Source organism: Adiantum capillus-veneris, chromosome 14 (genome assembly GCF_014529385.1).
Source record: "Adiantum capillus-veneris isolate H3 chromosome 14, ASM1452938v2, whole genome shotgun sequence".
Taxonomy (NCBI): Eukaryota; Viridiplantae; Streptophyta; class Polypodiopsida; order Polypodiales; family Pteridaceae; genus Adiantum; species Adiantum capillus-veneris.
In genome coordinates this window covers 75320869-75336261 of record NC_140944.1, presented here as the reverse complement: position 1 = coordinate 75336261, position 15393 = coordinate 75320869, and positions in this window count along the sequence as shown.

Below are 15393 nucleotides of genomic sequence, written 5' to 3'. Positions count from 1 at the left end.
CTTGCATCAATCTAGCATCTTCAAAAGGATAATTTTTGAACTTGATAAGATACCGTTGGATAATCTTATCATGGTGTAGTACCTTGTCTTCATGCTAAAGGATAGCTTCGGGTTGTAGCACCTCTTCTTGGTCTTCGATTTTTGGAGGGTCCTTCAATAGTTGGCTCACTTGGTGGCTCTCCTTTGTAGGGCTTAAGTAGGCTCACATGAAAATCATTGTGTATGAGCCAATGGTTCGGCAGCTTGAGTTGATAAGCCATCTCATTGATTGGCTTCAAGATTTGAAAAGGACCATAGTATCTTTCTGCTAGTTTAGCATAATACTTTTGATGGCCCGTAGGAGTTTTGCCCGTCATTTGCCTCTCAATCAAGCCTTGAGAAACTTAAGTAAGACCCAATCATTTTCTTAGAACGCTAAGGCCCTTCTGTGCTTGTCAATAGTAGCTTTTTGCCTTTGTTGGGAGATGGATATAGCCTCCTCAATCTTTTGGAAAGATTCTTGTAGGTCACGACTGTCCTTATCTGCAGAAAAGATCTTCCCATGTACTTTAAGTAGCAAGGGACTTTTAGGTCTTCCCTCAATGATTTAAAAAGGTGCTTTTTCCATAGTAATATGGACAGTATTATTGTGTGCATACTCTACAAGGGCTAAGTATTTTTTCCATTGTGGGTGTTGATCTACTTCTATAACATAATCCTTTAGTAGATTGAGTATTGTAAGATTGGCTATCTCACTTTGGTCATCCGTTTGTGGGTGATAGGTCAAAGAGAAATTCAATGTTGTACCTATATTTTTAAAGAGACCTTCTTAGAAATTACTGGTCATTCTAGGATCTCTATCTGACATGATGGATGTTGGCAATCCATGGTGTTTGTTTGGATATCTCGAATATGAAGAGATTTGTCAATTCGTGTGCCTTAATAGTCTTTTTGACAGGGAAAAAGTGTGCTTGCTTGCTAAACCTATCGAATATTGTCCATATTCCTGTATTTCCATGGATAGACCTAGGTAATCCAAAGATAAAATCCATGGATATACTCTCCCATGGTGAATTAAGGATTGGCAATAGATGGAGTAATCCATGTTGCTTCCCTCTATCATACTTAGTCTTTTGGCATACCATACATTTTGAAACATACTCTTGTATGTCCATGTTGGCGAATACGCCGCGATGGACGTCAGCACAGCAAGAACTCACCTAACAAGATTTGTCAGCTAAGGATGAAGCTCCACCCGCAGGCACATGGAAGCAAGCATAGGGTGTCAACCTACACTCGACTGACTATTGACTACTTCCTACAGAGGTCTCTACCAAATCTCTAAGGTACAGCCTTCAAGAGTACACAAGTGGGGATTTCCTACGACGCTTTCAAGAGCCAAATACCCATCAAACGTTCTCGAAATCCTACGGAACTTGAAGGAAATCCTATTAACACCAATAGGTCGCTCTCCCTAAGGTCCGTGACCCAAAATCCCAACCCTAAACACCCGGTGCAGAATCACGTAGGATGACTGACAGGTTTTTGCATGTCATCATTTCTGAAAACAAAAGTGCCTAATCTGTAGCTCTACTCATTGCGAACGCGTGGATATGCTGAAATGCAAAAACAGACAACGTATGCTCATCGAATCACCAGATATAGCTCGTGGATCGATCTCGCAAAGCCGGGCCGGACCGTACACCTGCAATGTAGGTGTTGGCGCGTAGCTCTCTTTGGGGGCAACACGCTGCACTTCTCCGCACTTGATTTCGACCACCAATGTGTGCGTAGCGTCAAGATAAACTCTCACTCTCTCTCGTAAACGAAGTACGCTCAACTCACACAGACAAAACTTATATAAATGACAAAAAGGTTTTTTTGCATTAAGGTCAAAAGTGGTATAAATACCTTACAATCTCAAACCCTAATGTTCCAATTTAACCATTTACTTAAGTCTAAATGTCAAAAATGGGATAGAATTTGGAAGCTTATGCAAGCCCCACTATTTACAAAGGTGAAATGATGGTTTCTTCTCAATTAAGGAATGATTACAAGGGAAATTAGTATCCCGCCGGGGCAATTATTCTCCGTTGAGTGTGTCCAGCCGCTAACACTCCCCCCCTCCTAGATCATGTCGTCCCCGACGGGACAGTAGAACTGCTTCTTCAGTGAAGGCTTTTGTGCATCTTCAGAATAGACTCATACCATACATGCTGGGCCAGTAATGTAGGGCCGAATATATCTGTATCGACTGTGAAGAAACCGGTGTAGCAGGCTTCTTCAAAGTCATGGAGATGGTACGAGGGCAAAAACATCATTCGCTGGTAGAGGGCATGTATCACCTCATGGGAAGGTTGAGCAGGCAGTTCATACACACATCTATATGTCTCTTGGAAGAAACATATGTTGTCTATTGTCTGTCCAGGTTTAAAGATCTCAAAAAATTCCATAAGGGTTTTACATATCTTCCTGAGCATAATGCAAGAGAGGTCAGGCGAGCCAGTCAACAATTTAATCGCACCCGTTAGGGTTTTCACCATGTATTGCTCACTCATTCTCTCACCTGCCTTCAAGCCTGGCAGCTTTGGGTAGTTGAGCCACATGGGATGGCTTTTCTTCAACAGTTCTTGTTCTTTCCAGGTCCGCATCCTTGGTAGAGGGCAAAAGCTAAGGTTGTCTCTTATTATTTTAGGCGCCTCTACCAGATGTATTGAATACTATGGGTCTCTGATTATTTTAGGCACCTCTACCAGATGTACTAAATACTATGGGTCTCTGATTATTTTAGGCACCTCTACCAGATGTACTAAATACTATGGGTATTTAGTTAGCCATGCCTTTCTCCATTTTGGCTGAGATCCACAATAATCTTAACACCTTCTGGTTTGGTGATATCTTCTTCGTATAGTGGCACTATCGGCTCCTCTTTGATTCTCTTGTTTAGTGTAGCAACTTCATACTTGAGAAGAGGATATGGGAGAGAGGATTGTAGCCATTCATGTCAAACGACATTTGCATCTAATTTTTGAATGGTCATAGACTTCAATATCCTCTGCTCCCACTACATTGCTTCTTTGGCGGTGTCTTTTATGGCCGCTTCTATTGCCTTTTGTAGATTGTCTTCTTCTTCTTGTGTCAGATCCCGGGGCTCTTCGGATGGTCCCACAAGGGTGTCCTCTTGCATTGCTGTGTCCACTGGATCTGACACACTGTCTATATCAATTCCTTCCATAGCTACTGGCCCTGTGCTCAAGTGTGTCTCTTCAGTCTGCTGTTGGCCTTTTAGCTCATCAATTTGCTTTTGATATTATTTCTTTTCCTGTTCAGCTTGATCCCCCATGGTCACTAAAAGATCGTTCAATTCAGCATTGGCTTTCTCAGCCTCTTCTAGCTTCTTCTTGGTGTCTTCATTTTCAGGTTGCATCTTCTTGAGATCCTCATCCATCTTCTTTTTCAAGGATGCTAGCTCATCTTTCATGAGCCACCACAAAAGCCGCGGCTTTGCAAGCGGGGGCCTTGTTCTCATCCTCCAAATGGCTTTGCATCACTAGGGAGCCCTCAACCAGCATCAATCTTTGTTTCTTCTCTAGTCTCAACTCCTTTTGGAGTTCCTTCATCCATTCTTCATACATATCCTTCTTTGAAGCAGTGCTAGTTGAGGTAGCGGCTCTGACTCTGCTCGAAGATGCCCTTAGCCTCTCGATTGTCTAATCTTTCACTTTTATTTGATCTTTCAGCTCTATAACTTCATCCTGGCTGGCCTCATGTTCTAGCTCAGCTTTTTCCTTAGCATTCCTCAAAGTCTCCACTTCTTTGGACTCACCGGCAAGCTGGAGTGTCAAGTTGTCCCTTTCTTTCTCTAGATCCGTTAGTGATTTGCTGATTTTCTTATACTCCTCATCTGATCTTTGAAGCTTTTGGTCTGCTGCTCGACTTTGACTTTCCACTTCTTGGCATTCTTTTAGTGCTGCGTCCAGATCAGCTTGCAGCTCATCTTGCTGCTGTGTGTTCTCTTGGTCCTGCTTTTGCAGTGAGTCCACCTAGGCTTTGATTTGAACTTCATTTACTTTGAGATTATCACACTCAATCTCAGTGGCCATAGACCTTGCTCTGAGCTCAGTGAGTTTTTGCATCACCTCATCCCAATCATTGGCTTGTCGCTGTAAATCCATTGTATCTGTGGCCATTTCCTTCAGCTCCACCAACAGAGGGCTCATCATATATTCTTTGGGCCTAGTGCTACACAGCTGAAAATATGCATTAGCTGCCTCTTCTTGAGAGTATCCAGCAGCTAGTAGATGAAGAAATATTCTATAGTTTTTTGCTTCTGGATCTCGCTTCTCCTCTTTTGGTCAAATTTCTGCCTTCTTCTCTTTTGGTTTAATTTGTGCCTTCTGCATTTTCTCTTTGTTCTCCTCTTCCTTGGAGTCTTGTTGCCCATTAGATTTGTTCAACTCCTCAGTTTGTCGGGGTTGACGAGGACTAGGAGGAGGTGATGATGGTGGAGGACTTGACTCTCGGCTTGATGGAGGGGTAAATGGTTTCTTTTTGAAATCCCAGTCAGCTTTTGTTTTCCTCTCTCTTTCTTCCCCTTCTTGCTCTTCTAGCAGTTGCCGCCTCATATCATCAACTTCTTCTTTGGTAAAATGTATGTTTGGGATATTCTTAGCTGTAGCATCTAAGATCTAGAAATTCTTTATATAATCTTCAAAGCGATCCCTTTTAGTCCTTCGAGAAGATCCAGACATAGCCTCAGGTGAGGGCTTCCATAATTCCCTCAGATCCCCTTTTAGCATCATCTGAGCTCTAAAACTCTCCATTAGTCTTTCCAGCCTTGCTACTTTCTATGACTTTGTTTCCTTTATTGGCACCTATAGAGTTGTTTTCTTCCCCTTCTTGGGCTGTGGCGGCTCTTCTGGCACTGTCTCTAAACGGCGCTTCAACCTTGTGGCTACCCTTGGAGCCTTAGGAGGCTCTTCTTCTTTGTCTTCCTTCAGCTTGAGCCAATCATTTTGGGAGGGAGGTTGTCATAATAATCAATATCTAATTCTCCTAAATGATTTTCTCATATTAAACTGATCATTTAATGTGGGGAAGTGCCAAGGGAGAAAAAGCTAGAATATTGGTTAAGCTAGCAGACCGGCCACAATAGGGATCCAAAGGAGGGAAAATAGGGATCCAAAGGGGGGGCCATCTGCAAAAGAGCCATGTGCAACAATGGGCTAAAAAGACCCTAAGGTTCAGCCCATTAAGACTTCCAAAATGCTAAGGTTCCAAAATTCAAAGGTTGTGTCAAAAGGTCAACCCTAGGGAAAATTGGATGCTTTGTGTGTGCCCTAAAAGTCTTTGCACATCCCTACATGGGAGGGGGCGAGCCCCAAAGGTAGGGGATGAGAGAGAAAGCCACCCACACACACACAGGCTCCCTTTACACAAAGGGAATGAGGGACACATGTCAGCTCCCTAGGCCAGATGCCCACAAGGTGTGCCCAATTCCTATTGGAAGACCCTTGAAGTGGACCAATGAGAATTAAGCTAGAGTAAATGTAGTTTAATTAATTTAAAAACATTTAATAAAAGAAACCAATGAGAATTAAGTCTCCTAGAAGACTATTGGGCAGTCTCCCAAAGGGTCCAATGAGCATTCAGAAGCCCCATGGCTTGCCTGATTTCTATTGGCCAGGAGACAAAGGGGTCCAATGAGAGTTTAGTTTAATTATTTAATTACCTAAAGCTCTCACAAAGGGGGAAAGGGGGACACATGTCAGAAGGCTATCACTTACGTTGCTTAATACCTATTGGCTTGACTTGGGGAGGTCCAATGAGGCAAAAGCCAGACCAAATTAGCAGCTAGGGCTCGCCCAAGAGAGAGAGGGGGCTGATTTTTGCTTGGCATTGACACACACACACTCACACTTGACCATGTGTGAAGGAATAATACTCTATCTCTTCCCAAGCTTTAATGGAGAGCTCGTCACCTACTCCAAGCTTGTGAGATAGAAGCCTACATCAACACTCTCTTGGCATGTGGATGCAAATCCAACCAAGAGCCAAGCTTCAATGCATGCTCATCTCCTCTACCAAGCTAATTACTAAGCTAATCTATGCTAATATGAGTGATTATGTGAGGAGATGTACATCTGTCTCGTAAGATGCTCCTTCCTCTCAATCTACTCTCATACCCTGCTAGCTCTCACCATCTTCGAAGGTGTGTGAGGTCTTGGGTCTGAGAATGGGGATAATTCAAGTTGTGTTTGATTAAGTGTTTTTCTTGGTGTATGACGCTTCCATGTTCATTGCACTAGCTAGTCTTGAAGGAACACAAAGAATTGTATTGTACAATGTCTCTCTTGATGGGAGAAACCATAATACAAAGCCTTTTGGAGGGGGGACCGGCTCCATGAAAATCCGGTCCTCAACTGTTGTCAATAGCTTAATTTCTCTCTCTTTTGAAAGTATTGTCGATGCTTTCTAACTAGGTGTTATGCTTTTTGTTGCTCTCTCCACCCAAGCACTCTTGTAATTCTCATTAGGAATCTATTCTAATGAAATGCCCACTATGTTCATGCTAATTTCCGCTACACATAAGTTATTAGGCCATTAAATGTTACATTGGTATCAGAGCTCAAGGTTTCTCTTTTCGTGCTCAAGAAGGGAGGTCCTCAAGCTAGCTACAAATGGTTGGTATTATTAATTGCCTGTGAGTAAGTAGAATAGGGATTTTTCAGCCTTGCAGTGCGCCTGCCTTTGTGCAGTTAACGGGGCATCACCGTCGAGAGATATGGTCTTAATAGTGGAGTCCTACGGGGCTTACCTAGGGCTTAACCACTATTGAGCTATTAGAAGCTTGACAGGAGCCAGTGCTGTTTTCGTGTCGAAAGACCCTCTCTTGCAGTGCGGTTAACAGAGCATCACCGTCAAGAGCTATGGTCTTAATAGTGGAGTCCTACGGGGCTTGCCTACGGCTTAACCACTATTGAGCTATTAGAAGCTTGACAGGAGCCGGTGCTATTTTGGTGTCGAAAGACCCTCTCTTCTATTCCTTGCAATTAATGGTATTCGAGCCGCGGGTACAGTAGCTTGAGTGCTTTTTCTAAAGGGGTAAAGAGGAGTAGCAACTAGGGCTTGAAGTGCCAAAGTATACCTAAAAAGTTTACACCTAAAAGTTGTTAGAATGGCTGACAATAGTAAAGAGAGTGAAATTAATGTTGATAACTTTGATTTTGCTCATGAGCAAGCTACTAATGATGCTTCAATGCTTGTTAACTATCTTGTTTCTAGGCTTCAACAAGCCATGGGCAATCCATCTCTACAAAGTGAAGTGCAACGGCAGCTCCGTGCTCACGGGATTCTCCAAGCTCATCACCATGACCAGAGAACACCTAGGTAGCCTACTTGTGAGACTACCAAAAGAGGTCTCTCTCCGATTCGGGAAGAAGAAGAGAATCCATATGAAGGGCTCAAGAATTTACTTCTGGATGATGCATCTCCTTCTCAAAGGAGAACTCAAGAGCCTCCACTGAAGGAACGAGAAAGAAGCGAGTCTCCCGCCACCTCGGCGGAGATGGCTCCACGAAGACGGCGGGCTAAACGCTCTCCATCACCACCAAAGCGGACAAGACCATCGTATTCTTCTCCTCACCACAATTCAAAGAGGGATGATAAAAAGCAAGAGAAGAAAAAGGCGAGAAAGAGGACACCCTCTTCTCCATCTTCTTCATACTCTTCCTCTTATGAAAGCTATGGTGAAGACGAAAAAGATCAAGACAAGAAAAAGGCGAGAAAGAGGTCACCCTCTTCTCCACCTTCTTCAAATTCTTCACCTTCTGAAGAAAGTGATGGTGCAACTTTTGAACCATCAAAAAGAAGAGGCCATAGGAAATCCTATGCCGCATGGAAGAGGTCGTCCAAGCTGAATAAATTCAAAGAGGGAGGGAAGAGCATCTCTTTCCTTACCTATGATGGCACCTTTGGTGCTACGGACAAAGTCTTGGCCTTTATCCAGCAATTTGATGCGGCGTTTGGAGATGAGGGCTTCACGGAGTCCTCTAAGCTACGCCATGTAGCTATGCACTTTCAAAAGTCCGCCAGACAATGGTGGTCTATCCTACGAGCCAACGGTGAAGCTCCACGAACATGGAAGGCTTTAAGAGCTTCCATTATGAAGCAGTTTTTGGCCACCGATGCCAAAGACAAAGTACTCACCGAATGGCGAAGCTTAAAGCTCTCTCCCAATGAATCCATCCACAAATATGTAGACAAGTTTTGGGACCTACAACTCAAAGCCACTGTCTTCAAAAAGTTGGATTTTGGAGAGCAAAAGCAACAATTTTGTGCGGGCTTAACCGAAGAAATGGCGGAGTATGTCAACTCCCAAAGGCCACGTACCATATCGGCGGTAATACACCATACTATGGTGGCCTCTCGAATCAATTTTGAAACGGGGGGTAAAAGAAATAGTAAGCCCCCGGAAAACAAGGGTTCCAATGAGCCTAAGGGGAAGGACAATGTCCAAAAGTCTCCTAAGGGCAATTCTAACAAAGCTAAAGAGAAGGGAGTTTACAAAGGAAAGAATAAACTCTCTCCTGAAGAGCTTGAGCGTTATCGTAAGGATAACCGGTGTTTCAAGTGCGGCGAACAAGGGCATGCATACCGCGCTTGTCCCCAAAAGAACAACCGCCAAGATCCTCCTAGAGCTTCTTTGGTTGAAATCCAAGAGGAGGAGATTCACCAAACTCACCACAAAGGATCTCCTCTATGCCATTCTTGGGGAAAGGTAAGAGAACATGATGCTTTTATTCTCTTTGACCCTGGTTCTACTCACAATTTCATATCTATGGAGTTAGCCACCAAGCTAGGCATACAATCCTACAAGATGGGAGATATCCTACCCGCAGACAGTGCCTTCAAGGGGCAAGAAGCTTCAGTCACTCCCTTAATCGGGAAATTGAGGCTTCATGTCCAAGGCTATGTGGACAAAGAGGACTTCTTTATCTCTCCTCTCAAGCATGAGGATGTAATCCTAGGGGCACCATGGTTTGACCGCCTGGCTGCCGATGTTAAATTTCCTGAAAGGAGAATCTCCTTTAAGTTCAGGGAAAAAGACATGTATATAGATGCTAAGGAGATGGGTAACACCATCCCCATTGTACATACACCAGCTTTCAACAAGTCAATAAAGAGCTCTATTTCCGTGTACATGATTTTTGTTAAAGATTCTCAAAATGAGCCTAATGCTTTAGCAAAAGAAAATAAAAGCAACCAAAAGGAATTAGAGTTATTCAATTTTCTCAAGGGGTTTCAAGATGTTTTTATTGACGACATCCCTTGTGAGCTACCTCCTAAACGAGGTAATGATGACCATGCAATTGAACTTCTTCCAGGAAGTTCACCGCCTAACAAACCTCCTTATAGAGTTTCTCAAGCTCAACAAGAGGAGATTATGCGGCAAGTGCATGAGTTAGTTGAGAAGGGCATGGTTAGGCCTAGCTCATCTCCATTTTTCTCACCTGTGCTTTTAGTGCAAAAGAAAGACGGCACATATCGTATGTGTGTCGACTATAGAGCACTAAATAGGATCACTATCAAGAATAGGTTTCCCCGTTCCACGGGTAGAAGACCTATTTGATAAGCTACAAGGATCGACCTACTTCAATAGGATTGACCTAAAAAGTGGCTATCATCAAATAAGGATAGTTGATCAAGACATTGTAAAGACCGCATTTCGTACTACATTTGGTCTTTACGAATACATTGTCATGCCTTTTGGCTTGACCAATGCACCAGCCACATTCAACCTCTTGATGGAGAAGCTGTTCAGGCCTCATCGAACCTTCACTGGAGTGTTCTTTGATGATATTATCATCTACTCTAATTCATTGGAGGAACACAAGCAACACCTCCAGGTAATATTTCAAGTTTTAAGAGAGAATAAACTTTATGTTAATCGAAAGAAAAGTGATTTTTTCTTGCAAGAGATTCAGTATTTAGGTCACATTATCTCTGAAGATGGCATCCAAATGGATCCATCCAAGTTAGAGGTAATAAAAGGATGGCCTAAACCAAGGAATCTTCATGAACTAAGAAGCTTTATAGGTATGTGTGCATACTATAGACGCTTCATAGAAAAGTTCTCACAAATTGCGGGACCATTACATGACCTAACAAAGAAAAGTGTTAGGTATACATGGTCTGCTAAGGAGAACAATGCTTTTGAAAAGCTTAAAGAAAAGCTTATCTCTCAACCTGTGCTTACACTACTGGATCTCTCAAAACCATTTGAGGTCCAATGTGATGCTTGTGGTGATTGCCTTGGGGCTGTTTTGCTCCAAGAAGGGCACGCCATAGGCTATGAGAGTCGAAGGCTCGACCCTGTTGAGCAAGCTCTAGGCATATACGAAAAAGAACTCCTTGCAGTTCTACATGCCTTAGACTCATGGAAGCACTATTTATTGGGGACTCCTTTCATTCTGCGAACGGATCACCAAAGTCTTAAGTACTTCATGACGCAGACCAAGCTCTTCGACAAACAAATGAGGTGGGAAAATTTCCTTTTGCAATTTCATTTTCATATTGCTCACATTGCTGGCAAGCATAATCAAGTAGCCGATGCACTCTTAAGACGACCGAGAGTGAATGCGGTTTCCATAGCAACTCACAATGATCTATCTTCAATGATAGATGAGTATATTGATCCCGATTTTAGAGATGTGATTTCAGCCCTTGCATTAGGGAAGAAAGAAGAACCATTTACTTTACAAGATGGTTATCTTCTCTATGGCAATAGACTATGCGTTACTAACTCACTACATGAGAAAGTAATGTATGAATCTCATGCTCCCCCATATGCGGGGCATAGAGGGATTCAGTCTACCTTAAAGGGAATTGAAACATATTTCTATTGGCCTACCATGAAAGTGAACATACAAGAGTATGTTTCCAAATGTGTGGTATGTCAAAAGACAAAATTTGATAGAGGGAAGCAACCTGGATTGCTTCAACCCTTGCCAATCCCTAATTCACCTTGGGAGAGCATATCCATGGACTGCCTAAGTCTATCCATGGGAATACGGGGATATGGACGATAGTAGACAGGTTCAGTAAACAAGCTCATTTTATACCTGTCAAAAAGACTATGAAAGCCCATCAAATGGCAACCCTCTTCATTTCACAAATTTTCAAGTACCATGGCTTGCCAATGTCCATACTGTCGGATAGAGATCCTAGAATGACCAGTAATTTCTGGAAGGGTCTCTTTGAGAATTTAGGAACAAGGCTAAACTTCTCTTCGGCCTATCATCTACAAACTGATGGCCAAAGTGAAATAGCTAACCTAACCATTCTCGATCTACTAAAAGCCTATGTAACGGAAGTAGCAGATCAAAGATCCCAATGGGAGAAGTACTTACCCTTAGTAGAGTATGCTTACAATAACACTGTACATACTTCCACAGGAAAAGCACCTTTCGAGGTAATTGAGGGAAGATCAAAAAGTCCCTTGCTACTTAAGGTACATGAAAAGATCTTCGCTGCAGATGAGTATAGCCGAGACCTACAAGAATCTTTCCAAAAGATTAAGGATGCTATCTCTATCTCACAGCAAAGGCAAAAGGCTGTTGCTGACAAGCACAGAAGAGCCCAAGCCTTTAAAGAAAACGATTGGGTCTTGTTAAAGTTTCCCAAGGCTCGATTAAGGCACACGACGGGCAAGAATCCTACGGGCCACCAAAAGTACTATGCTAAACTAGCAAAAAGGTACTATGGTCCCTTCCAGATTCTTAGGCAAATCAATGAGATGGCCTATCAACTTAAGTTGCCCAATCATTGGCTCATACACAATGATTTTCATGTGAGCCTATTAAATCCTTACAAAGGAGAGCCACCTCAAGAACCAACTATTGAAGACCCACCGGAGATCGAGGACCAAGAGGAGGTACTGCAGCCCGAGTCCATTCTCCGACATGAAGACAAGGTATTAAGAGGCGGTAAGACTATCCGACGATATCTTATTAAGTTTAAGAATTATCCTTTCGAAGATGCTAGATGGATGCAAGGCATACAATTAAAGGATAACCTAAACCTTGTCAATGCTTACAATGCTTTCCAAGAGTAAGCAAATGTACAAAATGTTAAAAATGAACAAACTTTTTGTCTTATAAGACTCTCTTTTTCTTTATTTGTGCACAAAAATGAAGTAGTATGCATGCTTAGATCAAGTTTGCGGAGACGACGTCTCCCAAACACCAAGTAGAGCTTGTCACTCTACTATGGAAGACTGATAGGACTAATGTGCAGACATGCTTGCGGCAGCCTCAGGCTCTCAAGCGCCAAATGGACTAGTCATCCATTATGGAATGATGTCGTAGGGTAACATAGGGATCCTCTACCCGCTAAGAAAAAGACTCATGAATATGCTTTATCTTCTCTACACCATAGTCGAGGACGACTATGATTTCAAGAGAGAGGTAATGTCATAATAATCAATATCTAATTCTCCTAAATGATTTTCTCATATTAAACTGATCATTTAATGTGGGGAAGTGCCAAGGGAGAAAAAGCTAGAATATTGGTTAAGCTAGCAGACCGGCCACAGTAGGGATCCAAAGGAGGGAAAATAGGGATCCAAAGGGGGGGCCATCTGCAAAAGAGCCATGTGCAACAATGGGCTAAAAAGACCCTAAGGTTCAGCCCATTAAGACTTCCAAAATGCTAAGGTTCCAAAATTCAAAGGTTGTGTCCAAAGGCTAGGTCAACCCTAGGGAAAATTGGATGCTTTGTGTGTGCCCTAAAAGTCTTTGCACATCCCTACATGGGAGGGGGCGAGCCCCAAAGGTAGGGGATGAGAGAGAAAGCCACACACACACACACACAGGCTCCCTTTACACAAAGGGAATGAGGGACACATGTCAGCTCCCTAGGCCAGATGCCCACAAGGTGTGCCCAATTCCTATTGGAAGACCCTTGAAGTGGACCAATGAGAATTAAGCTAGAGTAAATGTAGTTTAATTAATTTAAAAACATTTAATAAAAGAAACCAATGAGAATTAAGTCTCCTAGAAGACTATTGGGCAGTCTCCCAAAGGGTCCAATGAGCATTCAGAAGCCCCATGGCTTGCCTGATTTCTATTGGCCAAGAGACAAAGGGATCCAATGAGAGTTTAGTTTAATTATTTAATTACCTAAAGCTCTCACAAAGGGGGAAAGGGGGACACATGTCAGAAGGCTATCACTTATGCTGCTTAATACCTATTGGCTTGACTTGGGGAGGTCCAATGAGGCAAAAGCCAGACCAAATTAGCAGCTAGGGCTCGCCCAAGAGAGAGAGGGGGCTGATTTTTACTTGGCATTGACACACACACACTCACACTTGACCATGTGTGAAGGAAGAATACTCTATCTCTTCCCAAGCTTTAATGGAGAGCTCGTCACCTACTCCAAGCTTGTGAGATAGAAGCCTACATCAACACTCTCTTGGCATGTGGATGCAAATCCAACCAAGAGCCAAGCTTCAATGCATGCTCATCTCCTCTACCAAGCTAATTACTAAACTAAGCTATGCTAATATGAGTGATTATGTGAGGAGATGTACATCTTTCTTGTAAGATACTCCTTCTTCCTCTCAATCTACTCTCATACCCTGCTAGCTCTCACCATCTTCGAAGGTGTGTGAGGTCTTGGGTCTGAGAACGGGGATAATTCAAGTTGTGTTTGATTAAGTGTTTTGCTTGGTGTATGAAGCTTCCATCTTCATTGCACTAGCTAGTCTTGAAGGAACACAAAGAATTGTATTGTACAATGTCTCTCTTGATGGGAGAAACCATAATACAAAGCCTTTTGGAGGGGCGACCGGCTCCATGCAAATCCGGTCCTCAACTATTGTCAATAGCTTAATTTCTCTCTCTTTTGAAATTATTGTCGATGCTATCTAACTAGGTGTTATGCTTTTTGTTGCTCTCTCCACCCAAGCACTCTTGTAATTCTCATTAGGAATCTATTCTAATGAAATGCCCACTATGTTCATGCTAATTTCGGCTACACATAAGTTATTAGGCCATTAAATGTTACAGAGGTAGAGGCCAGTTTCCCTTGGCATCCAATGCTTTATAGATGACTTTGGTTTTCAACTCACGAGGCACAATATAAGTGGGCTTTTGGTCCCAATTCTCACAAGGTTGTAGTGAATGTAAGCAACATATTTTATCTCCCTTGGGCGGCTCTTCTGCATCGCCCAAGTGAAAGTGGTGGCAATAGCTCCAGGTGGCATCATGTATTTCTATGGCCGCTTGGTACACATGTGGCAGTACTGATTGTATAATTTTCTCATGATGGCCACCTTCGGGTTTGCAATATCTTCAAATGTATAGTTATTTTTCTTCTCTGATTAGACCTTAATGTCATCCGCCTCTTAGTCACACTGTCTCCTTTGTTAGAGAGGTCAAGTGCTACTGCCACCACCTTCTCTGTGATGACAATCATCTTATTAGGCTTGCCTTCCAGATTTGTAACTTTGGCTATGTCGTCCTCTTTGATTGTGGAGACAAATTCCCACACTCTTTTAACATCGATCCCTGCTGGCAAGGCTTCAAAGTAATTGTGTAGATCCTGTTTCTCCAAGTAGTCCCCCATCTTGCTCCTGACAAATTCATTGAGCTGTTGAGGGATCGTGGGTAGCTGCACTGCATTTTCCTCCGGATCTTTAAACACTCCTTGGTAGATTCTCAGATCATTGGTTTCTAGTAGGTCATCTTGAATCCAAGTGCTTGTGGGCTTCAGGGCTCCCTCTAGGATAACAAAAGGCTCCACTTCTTCTATGTAGTCCTTGATAGTCATCCTCTTCTTCTTTGCAGGTGACTTTGTGGCTGCCATGGATCTTGTTGCACTCAGTAGTCCAAAGTTAGCGTTTTTTTATAGATTAGCTGATAAACTGAGTTCTGACTACCCAAATGACTTGAAAAATTGAAATAAGAACTCAAAAGGGACTAGGGAAGCCATGCATGTGCCCACAGTAGGTTTTTGGCTAAAAAATAAGCATGTAGACATCCTACGCATAGTATGTCTACCTTCTCTGATTTTGATGAAACTTGACATTCTTCTGGCCCTTGACCTGTGCAACATGGCTATGTACTTGGAATTTGGTTTGGACATCAAAAAGTGCAATTTTGAGCAGATTTAGGCTTTTGGCTCACAAAATGGGTAGGATATCCTATATGGAGGGGCAAATGATATCCAGTTGGATTGAAATTTGATATATAGGCTTCTTATACCATGTAAAAGACTCCCATGATGTCAATTCCTACACAGAAGGTCAATATGACCCTGGAGACATCCTATGCGTAGTATGTCTCTTATCTCAGAATGACTTGATTTTGGATATATGGATAGCCCTTAGCATGTAGAACATGGCCTTGTTCT